General features: G+C 51.1%; 1 protein-coding gene across 6 annotated transcripts in view; it reads left to right on the forward strand.

Annotated features, from left to right (window-relative positions):
* BCORL1 (BCL6 corepressor like 1) overlaps nucleotides 1-14,167 on the forward strand; it is a 38,642-nt gene continuing 24,475 nt past the window's right edge. The window contains exons 1-2 of one of the 6 annotated variants that reach the window (XM_088151679.1): nucleotides 1-140; nucleotides 11,506-11,586. The gene's annotated coding sequence lies outside the window, so the exon portion shown is untranslated. Of the gene's footprint in view, nucleotides 141-11,459; nucleotides 11,587-11,640; nucleotides 12,302-12,407; nucleotides 12,548-13,225; nucleotides 13,530-14,167 lie in introns of those variants that run through there. The other 5 variants (XM_088151683.1, XM_088151681.1, XM_088151677.1 and 2 more) reach the window with 5 other exon arrangements.

Genomic DNA, 14,167 nt, shown 5'->3' on the forward strand with positions numbered 1-14,167 from the left:
GCCTCCTTCCCGCTTCGTCCGCCGAGCCTTTTCGTCCAGGATGCCGCGGAGCCCGGGAGAGCTCGCCGGAGGGGCGCGTTCCGATGTCACCGGTGGGCGAGCGTGAGAACACGTGTTGGCCTTCGGCTGCGCCACGCGAGGTAAGCCTCGCACGCCTCCCTGCTCCGCGGGCATCGGCTCGGCTCGGGACCCTCCCCGGCGTTATCCTTAGCGGCGAAGGCAACTTTGCAGGGGGGAAAAAGTTTCCGGGGATTGGGGAGGAATGCGGAGCCGAGGGACCCCCCTCCGTCCCGCGTCGCGCCCCGCCGGGGCTTATTAAGCCGCGATTTGTTGGGAAAGGCAGATTGGCCGGGCTTCCATGACACGCGGAGCCGGAGGCTGCGGTTTGCTAGCCCCGCTGGCTGAGTTCACACAAACAACATGGCTAATCCCAGGCACACGATGGACGCGGTGCGCTATGCTAGCCCCAGCCCTAGTGTGGATCCCAAAGTGGGCTTTGGCTTCGCTGGGACACGCCTGGCTTGAGAACGACGCTGTATCTTAGCGTTACACAGCGTAGCAGACTCTTATGCCTGCCTACCGAGGAGCAAAACTCGCTAAGCTTAACGAGGTGCATTTTTAAGTGTGTATTAGAAGTGGAACCTGCCAGGGCGAGCCTGGTGGGTTTTACAAGAGAACAACCCCCCCCCCCCCGGACTCCTCACGGTTTACGTTTGGGACAAAGGCATTTTGACGTACTGTGACATCCACCAAGTTGCACTCTCCTTTCGTTAACTTTAACCTTCCTCTCTGGCCTTGTTGTGATAAATGCCTAGTTTTCATTCATATCTCTGGCTATGAAAATGCAGGGGTAAGATAACGGATGCCGAAGAGGAGGCATCTGACTCTCAGAGACATCCCAGCAGGAAACAGAGCAATAGAGCCTGTCAGAGCGAGCCAGCTTTTACAGCCCGCTTCCAAGACTTTCCCAGAGCCGGAAGGGCGTCTAGACAAAGCTACGCTGGCGAGTGAGTTGGGGGACCAACACTGAGAAGGCCCCTTCCCCTGGCCCTGGTGTGCTGTCCCTGAGGGGAGGCAGCTGGAATCAAACGTGGCGTTTGGATACATGGCGAAGTTTGGCTTCCCCAAGACCAGTTCCAGGCCTGAGGGGTCCTCGGTCAGGGGGGCAGCGATTTCCCCCAGGCTTTGCCTCTTGGAAATCGCAGTGGGGCTGAGACTGAATTGTGAATGGGACTCAGAGATTCGCTCAGGCTTAGATGTAGGCAGCGTAAGCAGCTGCTGGAGCACCAGGCTTGGGGGCTTCTAGAGATGCAGATGCCCCCCTCCCTGGCCTGCACCTTCACCACAGCCCAGTTAATGTGTCCTTTAAGCTAGAAAACCCTACAGCACCCATGGCTGAAATGGCAGTCATAGTGAATGAAATAACCATGTGCTTCCTTTTCAAGGCAACCCAGTCTGCTGCCTGTGGCATCTGCCTCATTTCCCCCAGTGTAAAGCTGGCCAGGAGAGGGAAGGTACATGTCACTCATGGATTATTTAAACCACCTACTCAGCAGTTGAAATGGAAATAGGACAAACTGTTTGCTGGCACACGTAGGGAGACAAAACTCACCTCTGTGATCTGCTATGCTATTCATTTTCTTCTTTTTTACAACCCTCTCAGGTAAGGGTAGATGATGTCCACTCAGGTAAGGGTAGATGATGTCAGTGAGCTCTAGTGAGCAGATACACCCATGCGGATTTAGCGCCTTGCACGACAGGGATAAATCACCTGGGGCAATCATGGATCCCCATCGTGGAGTGGCTTGTCAGGACAGAAGAAGTACACCGGAAAGATGAACAAAGGTTGGGGAGGATGGGTCTGGGAAGTGGGGCTTGCAAGAAGTTAGACCTATGTGTCTCAGTAGGATCCTGGCCTTTGCATGGAGATCTGTAACAGAATCTCAGCTGGAAGAAAGCATGACTGGAGCATTAATGGAGGGTCTGCTCCATCAGACGTTGCCATCATCCCCACCATAGAGAGGCAGTGGAAGGCAGGACCAGATCAGGGCCCCGTGCAAGCCGCGTTCTCCCAGGCCAGATATAGACAGTGGTTGCAAGTTTGTGCTGTGGCTGATTAGACCTGAGTTCAAATCCCCTTCCCCCATTCAGTCAAATTACACAACTTCACAAGATTGTTGGAAGACATAAAATTAGAGGAGAGAGACTATGTATGTATGGCTTTTTACTAACCTTGAAGGAAGTGTAAAGTTAAAATGTCATGAATGGGTTTACAGATGTCTTTATTTATAGGGGTACAGGTAGCATTTGTCCATGAAAACAATATGGCACCCTCCTCCCTCCAATATTCGGGGAGGGGGGGAATTGTCCAGTAAAACAAAGCCAATACACCAGAATTCTCAGTCCAGGGCTGCTTTGCCTGAATATGACAATTAACCACCCTGCATGGAAGAATTAACTGACTAGAGATTATTCCCATCCCTCCCTGGAGATGCAATTCCTATTTGTGTCTTCTCATAGCACCCTAAGCTTTTATAGCCCTGTGACCTCCAGACACGATGGACTACAACTCCCATTATCCCTGACAATATGGTGGAAGGGGAGGATGGAAGCTGCGGTCCAACCTATCTCAGAGGCACAGTTGTATGGAGAAGGTGATGCTGTAGAGGTCTCTGGCCCAAAAGACTTAGCGCTTGCTCAAAGAATCACTCCCATCTATGAATGTGTTTTCCCGGTTAACGTCCTTTGTATATGGCCTGTTTGCAAACCTCATAGTTTCAGCCGTTAGGTAAAGTGATGTTTATTGGATGTTACGTTTTTTATTATGGAATGGAAAAGCAATAAGAACGTAGTATGGCAGGTGCCCTCTATTATAAAGTAAGAATTTAGAACAGGGCACCACCCAAAATGATAAAGGGTTGTTACAGATTGCATGTTCTTACAACATACGTGCATTTATTTGCCGTAAGAATAAATGAACGAGTTGCATAATTCAATTGGAAATCTCATTCTGGTTAAAAAAGCACTTCCCCATCCTCATGACCGGGCAGCAGAATGTTTTGAAAGAACTAGTTTTCTTCCGAGTGGGAAAAATGGTTTCCTTGTGCATAGAAAGGACTACTTCTCTAACTTGTCTGCTAGGGGAATATTTTATTAAGTCAGCCCAAAGTTCACACAAACCTTTCGTGATCAAACCAGCAGAGCAAAGCAAACTTCAGCTCTTGTACAAAACAGATTTTTTTCTTTTTAGCCCTGTTACTACGAATGGCCATTTTCAATGGGTAATTTCCTTCACAGCAATTGGTAACACTCCTGAATTAAAGTCTCCCCGCAACATGCTGGCCTATGGTTAATTAAACTATGGTTTATTGAACGAACCCAATTGCTTGGATCTGCAGAACTCATTAAACAAAAAACTAACATTGGCTGGGTTTGCCTGCTGCTATGCAAAATAGCTTACTATATTTTAGCATGTTGTGTGAACCTAACCCCAGCATAAGTATGGAATCCCAGATTGAAATTCCCATGTTATTTTGGGGCTCCCTAAGTGTCGTCCAGCTGTTGTCTCTCTCCCCAGTTTACCACCCAGGGTGGTGGTTGTGGGAATACAACATAAGAAAAATCACTGCAAATCCCACATTCATTTCCCAGAGGAAACACAGCTTATAAACATCATGTGTTTTTATTTAAAGTCAAATCGGCAAGGTGAAACACGGCTTACGTATTTTAAAATATGAGGAATTATTTCAAATTCAAAACTGCTTGGAAATAAAAGCTCTAATGTTAAAGCCCTGGCTGAAGTGGGTAGTGTGGGGCTCTGTCTGATCTTCAGGGGAAGAAAAATGCTTAATTAATTTGCCCCGCAGAGGGGCAGAAACTTAACGTTCCCAAGGCTGGGGCCTTTCAGCTATGTTGAACTTTGGTGCTCATATTCCCCAGTATGTTGAAGTCCCCTGGAAGGTACCCAGGTGATGAAGATGGTCTTAAATGTTATTCCTATTTTTGGCTTTGCATTCTGTGCATCTCATGGCTCTGCTTTTGTCCCCCCCTCTCTTTCATTTCTGAAGTTCAAAAAAAAAGAACCCCCCCCCCACGGTCTGTAGGCTATTGTCCAGAATCTCCCACTAAATTTTAAGACGCCCTCTTAAAATTGTCTGATCTGATTGGCATTCAATCACTGTTTTCCTTATAGCAAGATTTAGGTTCGGGGATTTCTTTCTGGCCAAATATTAATGCGGGGTTTTGTCTTCTAAACATGCTCTTCTGACGGTTTGATTTTAAGAAGGTCTGATTTAACTCTTTGTGTCTTGGGTGCCTGTTGCTTGCCACTTGGAGAGGCCCATGAGGGATAGGAAGAGGGGAGAGAAACACTTTGAGTTGTGGCACTCTGTGGCGTTCTCGCGCTTCATGCAATTTTAACCTTTTTCCTGGGCTTTCATTTTGCATTATACAAGACCACAAGCAGAGTCTGCAACCAAATTAATGAAGTAGGAACCTTAGCTCCTGTTCCAGTAGATCCAGGCTTTTTATTTTATATATTTTATTTATTTATATACTTTTTATTTATTTTATTTATTTTATTTATTTATATACTTAATAATATATAATATATAATATATAATATAAATAAATACATTTATTTATTTATATTTATTTATATTATTTATATATTTTATTTATATGCACACACACACATTTTATATATATATATACACACACACATATTTAATATTTTATATATATACACACACACACACATATATATACGTGTGTGTGTGTATATATATATACATATACATATACATATACATATACATATACATATACATATATATATATATATATATATATATATTTGTATTATATGATATTGCAAGTAGGAACTACCACAAAATGTTGCTGTATAGATCTAACTCCTGTATACCATTTCACTGAATTGAGCATGCCTTCCCATAATATGCTGTTCGTTCTTGTAGCCTTCCGGTTTTCCATTCTTCCTCTCTGTCCCATATCATCAGCCAGCATTCTATGACTATTGAATATCCTTGTTTTTATTGCTTATGGTTAGAGAAGCAAAGAGAACCAGTTTGGTGTAGTGGCTAAGGCAGCAGGGCTAGGAACGGGGAGACCCTGAGTTCTAATCCCGCCTTGGGCACTAAGCCAGCTGAGTGACTTTGAGCCAGTCACTCCCCCTCAGCCCTAGCAAGAAGGCAATGGCAACCCACTTCCGAAATCTTGCCAAGAAAACTGCAGGAACTTCTTCAAGCAGTTACCAGGAGTCAACATTGACCCAAAGGTACCCCCACCCAAAAACAACACTCTTACATTCTTTCTACTTAATTTTTTTTCTTTTGTTATTTCTGCAAACTACCCCTATCCCCAGCAAAAAATTTTCTTCCTTGCCCATAAAAGGCATCCTTTCAGTTGTATAAAGCTATGCTTCAACTTCACAAATAGAACATATTCTTGTGTCACCTCCATCCTATTCTTCCTGCAAAGATGCAAAGCAGCTCTCATGGATCTTTTCTTCTTTCTTCATTCACACAACAACTTTGTCCTAGATTCACATATCACATCAAGCTGCAGAACGTCTTGTGTCGTCTTAGCATGTTGTGTCGTCTTAGCATGTTGTGTTGTATAATCGTATTTATAAATTACAGCCAGTTGTGATTTATTCCACCATTTAATCATAGACCACAAATGGTTGAGTTCCCACGATATGCTAAGACAAAACCAAGGAAATCGTGTGATGGTCCAGCAAACCCAGCTAGTGAATTTCATAGCAAAATAGAACTTGAACTCAGATCTTGCCAGTCCTCGACTGCCGCTCTATACAGCTCTCTGCATACTTTTCTCCCAATCTGGTGCTCTCCAGATGTGTCAGACTACAACTCACATCATCTCTGGCCAGCAAAGTCAGTCTTGGCTTACAAAATAGCTAACAGACATCAGTTTATTTTTGAAATCCATTTGTTTGAAGGAAAACCTTCCCTTTTAATGTTTTTAATGCTTGAATCTCCCATTAGATGCTGTCCAAAATGTATGTTGATGGACAAAGTTCCAGCGAGAAAGAAGAGGAAAATTAAGCTTTCCAAGCAGATAAAGTTAAGAGCAGATAACAGATCTTGGCAAGGTTTAAAACCAAAACAGTTTAAATTTGGGACTTAAGCAAGGAGGGATAAGACTTGTTCCAATGTACATTTTCATCTTCTTTTCCTTTAAATGGGGGAAAAAAACTTTAAAATATTGGAGGCCCAAAGCAGGTATCCATTAGCTGGCAGATGTAGCAGGGAGGGGGGTGTCGGTCCTCCAGATAATGGCATGAAAACAAAAATTTTGTGTGGTCCTTAGGGCATGTTCTTGGTCTGTCAGAAAGGATCCTTTCCCACCCCTCCCACAGCATTTTGGCCCTCCAGACACAAGTATTCTCCTCTCTGCTTGCTGCATATTTTCTTTAAGCATCAGAGAAAGTTCCTGGAAGCATAATCTTGCTTTGCTTCTTTAGAGCCCACAATACGGTAAGGCACATAGCCAACCTTGGCCGATCCCTTGACACTGATCAGAGCCAGACCTGATTAATACTTGGATGGGAGACCAAGAGGTATAGCTCAACTGGGAAGTACACACACACACACACACACACACACACACACATATCCTGGAAGGAGGCAATGGGAAGACAGTTCCTATTCTTCTAAAAAAAAAAACCCTGCATGGATGTAACCATGTAATCACCGTGAGTCACGCTGGATTTGCTTTTACTAACTGGTTACAAGAGGACAAGCTATAAGTATGCAATTTATATCATTTGAAAGAGGACTGGAGAAAACATCTGATGATAACCTGCAATGGCATTCTTTTCAGGTTGAGTTTCTGTGGCTTTGAGAAATTTTCAGCTTCGCTGCGTTTGAACCCAAGAGCTCAGATCAGTTAGTTGTTGTGAGGATCAAGATGGGTTCTTCAGCTCGGAATAGATCCCAATCCTTTGGATTCCAGCTGAGCAGGATCAGTTCCTTTGGGAGTGCTCAGCTGGCTTGGGAGGGGTGAAAGTCTCTGGCTGGTTCAGCCCCGGGATGTTGTGAGGCCACGTCGCTAGCATTGGCGGGCTCCATCTCCGCCTTAGCGAAGCAGGAGCTGGCAGGTGACTTCAGAAACAAGGTTGCAGGAACCAAATGCATGTCCCAACACGCGGGAGAGCAAGTGCCACCTGCAGCAAAGGGCTGCAGCTTGGGCTGATCCTGTTGAGGGTGCCAGCTGTTTGCGATGCCCTCTTTCAGGTTACTCCGAGTTGCCCCCTTTCCTTTTTTTTTTTAATGTCATTTGCTTCTTTTCTACTCATCAGACTCAGTTCTCATTAGGCATTTCGAGTTCTCTCTCAGAGGAGCACAACCCAAGTCCTCTCCACTGTAGCACGAAGACCACTCTTCCCAACGGTTGTTAATAGGAGAACGTTCTTAAATGGACAACTGGAGAATAAGCATATAAACCAGATGGAACTAAACTTAGCTGTAAATGCATAACATTCAATGTAGCTTTTGCCCCAGCCCCATCCATTGCTTTGGGGAGCGAGATCCCAAGCACATCACTTTGCCTTCAGCCTGGAAGAAGGTTGCACACCCGGGCTCCCAATAATTGTATTTCTGCAAAATATCAGACTTCTCCAAACCTGCACTGCCTCACACCTTGTGTGTGAATGGTTCCATTCTGACAACATGAGTGAGTCATACTTGGCTAATTGATTTTGCTGTTAGCATATAGGATGATGGTAATAATGCACCCGAGGTTATGGGTTTCACGTCCTTGGCAGCACCTGTGCCAGCCAGGAACTGCAGAAGGAAATTTCCCTTCTTTTCTCAAATGAACATTTCCAGAATTCACCTGTTTGGAATCCTGACCTCCATCTCCCTGGCTTAGAATCTTCTGACCTGTGCAGCATTGTGGGGAAAACACTTTGCACACGCTCAGAGCCACTTTTAAACTTAGATGAGCCTTGGCTCAAATTTAGCTGAAGCTTTCTGAAGGGTTGTCTCATGACAAAGTACCACCACACGGCTCCTCTCTCAAAGGAAATAGTTCACCAAAACTTTTCACTTTGGGAGGGCAAAAAACCACCAAAATCGTTCTTTATTCCCAGCATGCAGAGCCAAATTCCAGCAACCTTCAACATGGTTTGTTGGAGGCTTCCCCCCCGCCCCACTGCTTTTTCCTTTGCACATATGGCAAGGAACGATGCAGAATGTATGCAGCTTTGTTCTCTGCAAGATTTCGCCTTGATGCCAACAAGATGGTGCATCGGTCATCACATAGGATAACGAAAAAGGCCGTAACTGGGGTCACGTCCCCCAAGGCAGGAGAAGGGGGAAGAGGGAGACCCACTTTGTTTCCAAAGAAAAAAACACGATTCTTAACACGCCCGCTCCATCCACTAGCCTTTGAACTGGGAAGTTTAAGCTGCATTTTCTGATCAACCATCAGCACACATCTTCACCAACTCCCCCCCTTCCCAGGTCAGGAAAATGCTGCCCTTTGCCAGAGTCTAAGAACGGGTGGGGGGGGAAAGCCAGACTAAATATAATTTCCTAGTAACAAAAAAACCCCCATTAAAGTCATAGTGCCAATCTGAACTTTTCACAGCTTGTTTCACTGGTGCCCAGTTCTAAAAAGATGGAAAATTTGGAAGAAAAGCAGTGGGTTCTTGATTACACTGAACCAGTAACTCAGTTCTCTTATAGGGCTGGGTTCACCTCATATGCTTTGTTAGATTTGGAACTGATCCATTGTGTGAACGTGGTCGGTGTGGCTTGTTAAGCAAATCATAGCTTGATGTGGTGCATGAACTGAGTTCATTTAATCACCTATCTGACATCTGCTCTTCTGCCTTAAAGTTGGGTGTCTGGTGGGGAAAACATTCTGCCTTTGCGTATAGCCTCCCTCTCTAATGGGTCCTTCTAGAATCGAGATCTAAACGAAAGGAGGGCTGATAACTTGAATATAGTGCCATGGGTTGATAATCCCATCGCGCTGCATGCAAACTGCATGTGTGAATATTTGGATATTGCAGATACCATGCCAATATAATCATTCCATACCTGCTAGAGTTTTCTGTCCCTGACATTTCCACCTTCGAAGGAAAACTGGGAAAATATTTTTCTGAAAGACCCACTGCCAACTGAGAAACAATCATTTTACAAATGCAGATTATTCTATCTATGTTCCAGAGGCTTTGTATCTTTACATTCTGCTAAACCATCCCGTTGTCCCGTGTTGTTGACTAAACCACAGGCGTTTAGATTCTTCCAGCATACTGAACCAACCCAGGCAGGGTTAGTGTGATAGGTGAACTGAGCTGCCGAGTTTTAATTGCTTCTTGTTTTCCAAGTAACAGTTAAGGAACAGACCTTTTTAGCTATGGCAGTTTGGACGTTCAACAGCCCACTGTTACCTTACGCTGTCACGTTCTTCACTTGTTTTCTGGGTCCTGCAGGTATAGAAAGCTGTCTTCCTTAGAAACAACATGTTGAGCTTTTATTGGACGATACCAGAATTCTGCTGGTGCCATTCAATCCATCATGTGAATTCACACATGCAAGCTCTTGGGGGTGTCATAGATCTCAAGTGGAGTATGCCAGTGCTAGGGCGTCTACTAATGGGTGAAGTTCTTAGGCAGTTTTCTCGCAAGTCTGTCACTGATGAAGGTAAACGATCATCTTCCACGAGGATAGAGGAAGAACATAGTAATATTTATCCAGGGTGCTTTTTAACAGGAACATACCATTAGCAACTGGGTGCCCGTATTTTCCTTTGCTTGCAACTCCTCCATCATGACCTGCTCTCACCGTCTTAAGCGTAAGCTTAAGCATAACAGGAGGCATAACTGGTTGGAATTTACGTGGGCTGGGGCACCTACGGTTTCCTCGCACTAGTCTAGTGCCAAAGTGGTTGGGCCTTTTAAAACATCTTTTACTGCAGCAAGTTTCCTGCATGGAATCTTGCAGAAATTGACTGGATTCCCAGCACGCACTAAAGTCACAGATTGGGATCCCTAGGCCAAACTGTGGTTGTGTAATTTGGCCCTCAGGTTGTTATGGGATCAAATCTATGCAGTTAGCTTAAGGTTCATTGGGCTTGTGCACATAGCTCATTAACCCATAGCTCTTAGCCATGGTTTATTGAACTAACTATTGTTCGGATGCACTTAAACATAAACTGTATCGGCTGGATTCACGCGACAGGTATAGATACACAGACTAGCCAACCACATTTTGGCCTAGTAAATTGTGGTTCAGTCAACCTTCTGTACGTATGTCGTGCAAGCGCATTAGTGAGATGAGTTGGGCCTCGGTTTAGTGTATTGGGTTGAACCAGCCATCGTGGTCTGTAAACTAGTAGTGTATATGGCATAGCACACCAGGTATATGCAAACAGTTGTGGGTATATAGTTATTGAATACAGGTTAAAGAAGTTATGGCTTAATGCAGTGTGGGAATTGGGTCATCCAGTACTAAGAGCACAGGAGATATTCTTCACGGTAGGAATCCATAGATAATTAAGTACTTGTACTCTTCTTGGGAGTGATTTGTAGTAATGGGAAGAAAAAGAATACACCCTATTTCTGTAATAGTTTAGAGTGTCCATAGATCTTCCGACAACTCAGTGAAGTACATGAAACTTCTGTCCCACGGATGGGGTAGGAGAGGCCGCAGCATAAACGCTTTTGAGTTTTTAATGTTCTCACCTTAGGCTAAGTTTTTTGTACTGTGAACTCAGCCACGTGGTCTGTAAGCCAGAGTTTATGGATTAGTGACATGCAGCTATGGCCTGTTCACCACATCATGGCTAAAATAAAGCCTTGGTGTAGCCCATTGTGTGAATCCAGCCAATGGAGGGGGGGCGAGGGGTGGGTTTGATTTAGAACTAATCGGTTCATGCTTTGGGGCTTGGCATCAGGCATCACGTCAAACTTGTTTGAGGAAGCTGAATAATACAAAGAAGTTACGTCTGAACTGACAAAGCCTTCCGTGCCCAACCAGCTGGCAAACCTCATCCTGAGCTGGGAGTCAGAAGCCTTGGCTTGTATTTGACAAGCCATGCTGTTGCTGCTCCTTCTCCACTCCAGGAAGTGGTTACATGCTCTAGAAAGGAGCCGTAAGGAAAGTGAAAACAAATTTAAAACCCGTGGTACCTGCCAACTAGGAGACCCAAACCATGCTCTTGGTTTGGACGCTCAGTGCAACCCTTGCTTGATGTACTGTCTGAAGGGAGCCCGAGCTAGGATGCTTTTCGACCTCGGCCTGCTGGGCAGCTCAGCGACCTCTTCCCCCAACCCGTCCACCCCCCGGCCGTTACCGTTAAATGGCCGAGCCTGGGTCGCTGAAACCACCCTCCCCGCCCCACCGCCGGCTCCCCTCCACCCCATTGAAAAGTGTCGGTGAAGAAGGGCGAGTCGCCGCGTTGTAGCGTCGCAGCCCGGCGCGATGCAACACCTTCCTTTCCTCTCGGTTTTAGGGCCCGCTGGAGCAGCCAGGAGGCCGAGAAAGTCGCTCTCTTCGAGTCGCCGCCGCCCGTAGGAAGTCACGCCGCGTCGAGGTGGTGATCCGGAGGGGTGGCGGGGAGGGGAGGGGAAGGCACGGGCACCCCCCTCGCCAGCCTCGGGGCGGAATGGAGAAGGCAGGAAGAACGGCTGGGGCGGGCGAGGTAGGGGGGAGCCGCCGGTTTAAAAGCCCGGAGCATCGGCGCGGGGAGGGGGCGGGCAACGCAGTAGGAAAAAGGTGGAAGGCGCCCCCGCCCCGTCCTAGACGGCCTGCCCGCCTGAGTGGAGAGGGCGGGGGGCGAGGGCAGGGGGCAAGACGCGCCAGCGGCCGAGCTGGGCAGGCACCGGGGGGAGAGGAGGGTCCCAGCCCGGCCGAGGGGAGGGCCTTGGGCAGTGGCGAAGACGGGCCCAGGGGAGGGGAAGCCGGACTCGATCGCGGCCGAGACGGCCCACAGGGGGGCCGGGCTGAGCAGGGCGGCGCGCCGCGGCGTGCTGGGGGCGCTTGGCTTCTGCTCCGCCGCCGCCGCCGCCGCGAGTGGCAGCAGGCCGGGCCGGCGATCGGGGCCTTCGAAGCTTGAGCAACTTCTACGGCGCGGCGCGGCCGCCCTGCACGGACGGCGTCGGGAGGAGCGTGGCCGCCGAGGCAGCGCAGGCGGGCGACGGAAACTGCCGGCCGGCGGGGGGTCAGCCCGAGAGGCGATCCTCCGGCCGAGCTGGGGCGCCTCCCTCCGGCTGCATCCCCGAAAGGAGCCGAGGAGGCGACGGAAGGAGGTAAGCAGGCCAGCCAACCGCTCCCTGGGGAGCGCCGCCGGTGCCGAGCAGGGCTCGCGCCGCCTGAAAGGGCAAGCCATTGGGAGGCAGCCAGACTGGGGCGCCGCGCTGCGCCACGGCTCCGAGGGTGCGCCCAGCCAACGCAGGTGCGGAGCGAGGACCGCGCGCGTGGCGGCGGCGGCGGCAGCTGCTGCTCCCGGCCGGGCCCGGGGGCCGGGGAAGGGAGGTGACCTCGGACCGCGCCAGGTAACGCCGACACCGGGCTGCCTCCCCGCGCGCGGCGCCCCCCGCCCGCCGCCCCTGAGTCGCGGGCGGGCTCCCCCCGTCGGTGCAGCGGGACCTCCGCGCCGGGCTTCGCCTCCCTGCCCTGCGCCGAGCGCGCGTTGGTGGACCCCGCGCTGCCCCGTGGCCAGGGCTCCGCCGCGCGCACCTGGGTGGCCCCTCGCCCGTGCCCTCTCCGTGCCGCGCGGCTGCCCTGCGCGCCCCCACCCCATGTTTTTATTTCCGATCCGCAGCCTTCCCCCCCGCATGCTCCGGCCCCCTCCCGCTGCCTCCGCTCCGGTCCCGTGACCTTATCGATGGGGAGAAGCGAGCGCCTCTCTTTGGGATGGGTGCGCCCCCCGCCCCAGGCTTTGCGCCGTGCGTGGGAACAGGCAGCCCCGGGGAAGGGGGTCGCGCGGAGCCCAAGCGTCACGGCTGCCCCCAGCGCGGGTCCCTCGACCCACCCCTTCTTATCTCTCCCTCCCCTCGGGTGGAGGACGGACCCGCCCTTGCCCGGCCCCTCCCCCTCCCCGGGCAGGGCGCAAAGCCCCTCCTCTCCGCTCGCTTCCCCCCTTCTTTCCCTCTCCGGACTCGGCTGGCTCAGAATAACCCCCCCTTCCCCTTCCCATACGGGCAGGGCCTGCCGCGGTGCAGCCTGGGAGCAGTAGTCCGCAGGGCAGGGCCGGGTGCGGTGTGGGCGTGGGGGGCCGCCGGGCGGCCGGACTACACTTCCCGGCAGGCCCTGCAGCGGCAGCAGCAGGACTCGGCAGCCGTGCCTGGCTTTTCGTCCTCGCACTCTCCGGCTGCCAGTGCCGCCGCCGCCGCGGCTGTGGGGCGAAGGCGAGCCCGCCAGCCGGCCAGCCAGCCGCGCCGTCCGGCCCTTCCGCCCGGGCTCCGCTCGGCTGGCTCCTCTCGGGCTCCACCCGGACGTCGCTGGTCCCTCGGAGGGGGCCCGCCCCGGGAGCAGGTGCGTCTGAACGCTCTCCGCCGCTTCCCTTCCTCAGGCCCGCCGCCGCCGCCGCGCCGCGCTCGCTCGCTCGCTCGCTCGCCTTCTTCCCCTCCGCGCCTCCGTCGCCATCGGGGAGGGAGAGGGGGGGCGCGGCGTGTGAGTGAGGTTTCCATGGAAACAGGGAGCGGGCCTTGGACCGCGGCCCTTTCCTCGCGCGCGCCCCCCGCCTCCCGCCCGTCGGTCCGTCCTCCCTCCCGGGTAAGGTCCCGTCCGAGACCGACGGGGTGACAGCGCCCGCGGCGCCCGCGGCTCTTCCCGGCCGCTCTCGCCCGCGGGGAGGCGATCCCCGGGCGGGCGGAGCGGGGAGCCCCTTCCGTCCAGCAGGAAGCAGATCCACTTTCTCGCCGGCCCTTCCAGCGCGGGAGGAGCGGGCTCTGCCCGGGCGCGCCTCCCCTCCCCTCGGCCCCCTCCCCGGCCCTCGCTTCCTTCGACGGGGCGGGCGGAGCGGCGGTCCGGGGACAGCGTCCTCTCCCCGAGTCTTTCGCTGCGGCCTCCGGAGAGGAAGAGGTCTCTGCACGTCGGAGGCGCGGGGGGCGGCGTGGCGTTCCTCCCGGGCAGGTCCCTCGTCCGGCTCCTGCCGCGGGGGCGCGGGGCGA

The sequence above is a fragment of the Python bivittatus genome, unplaced genomic scaffold (genome assembly GCF_059951505.1).
Source record: "Python bivittatus isolate LINGU-HERP-01145 unplaced genomic scaffold, Pbiv_v1 ctg000670_np1212, whole genome shotgun sequence".
Classification (NCBI taxonomy): Eukaryota; Metazoa; Chordata; class Lepidosauria; order Squamata; family Pythonidae; genus Python; species Python bivittatus.